This window comes from Castor canadensis, chromosome 9 (assembly GCF_047511655.1).
Source record: "Castor canadensis chromosome 9, mCasCan1.hap1v2, whole genome shotgun sequence".
In the NCBI taxonomy this organism is placed as follows: domain Eukaryota; kingdom Metazoa; phylum Chordata; class Mammalia; order Rodentia; family Castoridae; genus Castor; species Castor canadensis.
Window position 1 is genome coordinate 48,098,975 of NC_133394.1, and position 6,000 is coordinate 48,104,974.

The following is a 6,000-nucleotide window of genomic DNA, read 5'->3' on the forward strand; positions in this document are numbered from 1 at the left end:
CATTAGTCTTTGGTGTTAATTTCTCATTTAACCCTGTTGAGCAAAGGTCTATTAATATAGTAATCCTGAAACACAGAAATGAAATAAACAATTGTGTTTTTATCTCATTGGAGAGTCATTCCAAAGACATGAGAAGACAGATGCTGACTTATATGGAAAAATGCAGAGATCACCCTCCCTGTAGAGAAAGAGAGAGAAAATAGTCTGTCAGAATTTAACCACAGAAATAAGACTATCTGGCAGTTAAGTGCTAGTAGCTTGGGGAAAAAAAATCCAGATGGTAAAGAAAGAGCGAGATTAATGAAGAAAAGAGGGAACTCAGGGAGGAGGGAACTTTCATTTTCTAGTCTACAGATAAATCCCACATGCTGAAAATGGTCAAAATTGACTATCAGAAGGCTTACGTTCTTTGTGGTAATGAGTTATTTACCCTCGTGTTAAGTAAGGCTCTATCTAACAACATTTGGCAGTAGATATTTTAAAAGATGCATGGTATGAGCTAGTGCTTCTTATTTTCCTTTTTCTTCTCAGAATATTAAGTCAGGTAATCAGAATCCATGAAAGAATAAATTGGTATTCAGATGTAATTTTCACGGAATGTATATAAGCAAGAAGGATCTAAACTGTAGCTGCCGCTTATTCAGCATCTGTTAAGTTTCCAACACTCTTCCAAGTGCTTTATATTTATTTAATCAAAGGCTAAAACTTCTCCAGGAACATACAATATTTTACTAATTCCAATAAATAGGAAAACTCAGAGTCATCCAAGTTTACACAGCTGACAATCAGGAGAGATTGAAACTGTAATGAGGTTCTATATAACTCCTTAGCCTTCTCTGTTACCCCTCCTCTCCACACACACAGATTTGAACACTATCTCTGGCTTACCTCAACTTACAGTATTGCTGTTGTGATTGTTATTATATTTGGATTTTGAAGCAGCATCCTACATCCTACTCTATTGGCCTAAAACTCACTAAATGGGACAGACTGGGCTTGAATTCATGATCTTCTTGCCTCAGCCTCTTCAGTGCCAGGATAACAGGTATACATGACCATGCCAGGCTCCTTTTTAAAAAAAAAAAAAACTATTTTTATCTGTCAAACTGAGGAATCATCATTATTATAATTATTTAGTGAGTTTTTTTGTTTTGTTTTCTTGTGAAACAGGGTCTCACTATGGGGCCTTGAGTGGCCTGAAACTTGTTAGGTAGCAGAGCCTGGCCTAGAACTCATGGTTCTCAGACTTCTGCTTCAAGAGTGCTAAGATTATAGGCTAGAGTCAACACATCCAGCTTTAGAGCATTATTTAAGACCAATTGTATATTTCTTGGGAATTTAGAATCATGGAAAATTAGGTTAGATCTATTCTGACTGAATTCCTGAGTTTCTTCCCTATTAGCCATCAAGAAAGGCAGTTTGTCATTTTTTAAATCATGATAATTAAGTAACTGTCTTGACATTTTTGTGACTTCTGTGATCTTCTTTCCTGAATTTCTGTTTCCTCCGTTCCTGGGACAGCACAGCCTCCTAGATTTTCTCCTACTTCATGGGAACTTTTTTTTTTTTAGTTTTTTGCTGCTTAATCTTATATTGTTATTGTTACATTTCTGCCTATGTTCTGATACATCTATAACCAGGTAACTGATTTCTGGTCAATCACATCTAATTTCTGCACTCATCCAATGAACCAAATATCGTTAGTAAGCTGTGACACAACTCTGTATTTATTCAAAATTGTTTTATTCAATATTTACTCATTCACTACATTTTTATCCAGATACTATCATGTGGTACACAGAGTTGGCTCTGAAAGCACAGCAGTCAACAAAGAGATCAAGTACTTGATCATAAGCAGTTTGGATTCGCATCAATATCTCAAACACATTATGTTCAGATCAGACTCTGCCACTTTTTCTGAAAATATTTTTTCTCTATCTTAGTAATTAAATCACCATTCATATGCATTAGTTATTACAATCTTGGAATCTGTGTATCTCTTAATCGCATATCAAAAAATACTTCAGGTTTCATCACTTGCCATCCACAAATTCTATATTCTCCTATCCACCTTCACAGCCTTAGTTTAGATTCTCTTCTTATGTGAATTCCTTACCAAAGATTCATAACTATTTTTTCTATCCACAGCAGCTTCCTTTGTAAGCTGTTCTCCATACTAATTCTAGAATGACCTTTCTAAACAGCACATTTGATCAAGATACTCCTTTACTCAAAAGCCCTGAGAGCCTTCCCAAAGTTCTCAGTTTAAAGTTCAAATACCTTAGTGTACAAATCTTTATTTCATTTTTCTCTCTTTAATTTTCTACTTACATCCAATCATACATGTGATGCTTATATACATCTACACACTGAATAATGCAGTTTCTTACTTCTCCATATTTATTCAATCTTTCTCAGTTCAAACACTGCTTAGAGGGAATTTTCTGAACTCATCTTGATGAATATTAAAAATTCCTTATGCATCCTTTGCATTCAGTGCATCTCTAAATCATTTTTGCACTGCAGTCTAATCTATTTCCATAATTATTTTACAGTACGAATTGTATGTAAGCACCTATCTATGACTTACTTACATTTGAAATCCTTCCACACTACCTGTACCATGAAAAGTACCTATTACATGTGTAATAGGGTATAACCATGTACATAATCAGTGTGTTCTAGAGATAGCCAAAGGTTTTATGTAGGAATAGAATCAAAGTGCATGGTAGTGCATGTACCGTATCAGCTGGCATTGAAGAGACAAATGTTGGTTAAAGGAACACCATAAAACAAAATGTAAAAGTAATGAGAGTAATCTGTTTGACAGATGGGATCAGAAGCTAGATGGCTTAAAAAGTCCACTGAGAATGATAAGTGGGAGCTAATATAATGAAAATCTGTGGACCTTCCTCCCTCGGTCCTTCTTTTGTTCTCACACATTACTTTTTATTGTTTTCAGATACTACATTAAAGAAAACCTTTGAAAGCAAAATGATTTTCCATTCATAATATTAAAGATTTTCAACACATATGGAGCATTTTTCCCCTATGGCTATCCTTCCTTTTCACTTTTCGATGTTTAAACATTTATTTACTTTCTCAGATAGATGTAAATCTTTACAAAGAAATCTTTACATCCTCCCTGGTTTTGCTCTACTGCTAGACTAGTGAATAAAATCTTGAACACAGGCTACATACACCCCTATTTTAATTTCTTTGCTAATGTCTAATATGTGAATTTGAACTCTAACTTGCTTATCAGGGGTTCTTCTTTTATATTTCCAATATTAGTATATTGACTCGATTTGCCAAAGTGCATGTGTTTTCTATCCCTCCACAGAATTGTTTTCTATCCCTCCATTCCTGCACAGCACACATTATGCAGCATGTAGAAAGACAATGTGGCATCATGGCTAAGACACAGCCTATGGAGCTAGACTGTCTGGGTTGGAATAATGGTTCTGCTCCTTACGTGCTATGTGAGACTGGGTAAATTACTTCATATTTCTGTGTATCAGCAATAAAATAGAAATAATGTAATCTTCACAGGTAGCCATGAGATTTAAAATAGTTAATTCATTTAGACAATTAGAATAACCTCAGGATAATAGTGACAATAAATATTTTATATTATTCTCCAAGAAAAAGTATCTTTATTTTACATGTAATTTTTTTAAATACTTGGAATTTTGTGTACGTGCTTTGGTGGTTGTCCTTATATTTGTCTTCTGTTTAGATAAACCATAAGTGTTTAGTTTTTTGTTTTCTTAGCTATCTTTTACAATTTCTTGCAAAGAAATTAATTGATTGATGATGTAATTACATTCTCTGTTCATCATCATGAGTGACAGGATGTCAAGTGGAGGTACTTTAATGCCAATGAAAAGGGTAAATTATGTATCTTGGTAGTTAATGAAGCCCTAATCAACAGCACTAAAAGGCTTATGTGCACTCTATTGACAGAGCTTGGCATTCTCTGACATCTATATATTATCAAGCATGTGTATGTACAAATGCAAATATATATTTATGATTTTAAAACTTGATTTGAACAATGAATTATCATCACATTTTGTATATATTATATATTAACTAGAAAGTGTAAAAGTTCCATCTTATTCCTGTTTGAGTACCTAATTTTAAATATTACATATCACTTATTAATATTTTGTTGTCTACTATATAAATGAACATATCTGTCAAGCAAGAGGAGCCATAGATAATAGCTATAAACTTAACCATGTCACTAATCATAACAAAAGTAAAATGTTTACATTCCAACTTATTTATATAAATTATTTTAATATGTGAAGAATATTTTCACCTGAGAAATATGCACTTTGACTCAGTCTTTGCAAGGTTAGGCAGAAGTTCAATGATTTGTTAATTTGAATGACACTCCTAAAAATCAAGACTATTGATTATTATTGACTATTATCATTTTTGCTTAGTTATTTGATTTTTGTTACATTTATATTTTGGGCCTAACTCTATACTTCCCAGGTAGTCATGCATTATATCAAAAATATTCATTTTGTTTGCTTTTGGTAAAGCTTTAGACTTCCTGTTAGAAGTTATGTAAAGATTTACCTTTTTAGATTTAGTGCTTCTATAGCATGGAAGACTAGAAAAGAATCAGATAGGCTGTTTTCTGATAATGAGGCAGGGTGAAGGGAAGACATAGCAGAGAGATAAAACTTAAAAAATTGAAACACAAAGAAGGTCACATAGAACTAGGAAAATGGAATAGCCAATGAAGTCACATACAATCATATGTGGGTTGAGCTTTGCTTTTTTGCTTCTGTAACCTGCTTGCAAGGGTATATAAGGGGAGACCTTTTTGTTCTCAGGGCTCAGCCTTTGGACACGAGTCCGCTGAGTCTGTGTCGGCACAATGTTTCTTCCTGCTAAACTGCCTCAGTGTCTTGTATCTATCTCATCTTCAGATTCCCACAACATTTCTTGAGGGTTTGTCTGGGATTTCAGAGACAGTGATTTGTCACCTCCTTTGTTGCCAAGGGTTTGTCCTGTGGACTATCAGGAGAAGATCCCACCAGGAGCCAATGGACAGTTTGATCCAGAGGAGGGATTCATCCTCCCAGCGATTTGGGGTAATGGCCTCCCATGCACAATGGAATCTGGTGAGGTGCAGGAAACAGTGAGGGGAGGGGAGCACTGCTTGTCAGACTGGTAAGATCCCAGGTTCAAATTCAGGCCTGGCTCAAGAGGCAGGAGGGGAAATTGATCACTTCCCAGAGGCCACTAGTAATTGCCTTTTGGGGTGAAACTATGTCTCTCAGGTTCAGGGAGTTGGGCAGAAGTACTGTGGTATATGACAGTGCATGAGACACCTCCAAGAGTTGGGGTGTTGAGCTTTTCCTGGGAAATAGCCACAACCAAGGTTAAGGGATAAATAACAAAAATTCAGTTTCAAAGAGGGAGACTCACAAGAAAACAGATATATCATTCACCATTCCACTGGATAGCCCTCTGGCTATAATTCATTTATTTTTTTCCTTTGTTGAGAGTACTCTAATTTTGTGTGTGTGTATGTGTGTATATGTCAATTTGTTTAAAGCACTGGACAAAAGTTACTGGAATTCCAGCTCATCTTATGTCCACTTACATTGATACTTTTTTCTGGCATACTTAAGCTATAAAACTTTTATGTGTGTATGCATATGTATGTATGTGTAAGCATGGTTCTTAAACTGCTGTTATAAGGTTAACATGATATTCAAGATAACCAAAAAAACAGGATTTTTATTTTAAAGATCTCTGTTATAAACTGCTTAAGCTTTTCACATTTGAATATGTAAACATCTTGAGGATGGTTATTATAGAGTCAATGTAAAAAATATTACTCTGTTCTTTTGCTACTTTTAAGAAAACAGGTTTTCAAACTTATTTCAATCAGGTCTCACTTGGATGCAGACATTCAGGGGTTAACACTCTGGCTTAGACCAGAGGAAGAAAGAAAGAAAAGGGGGGCCACAG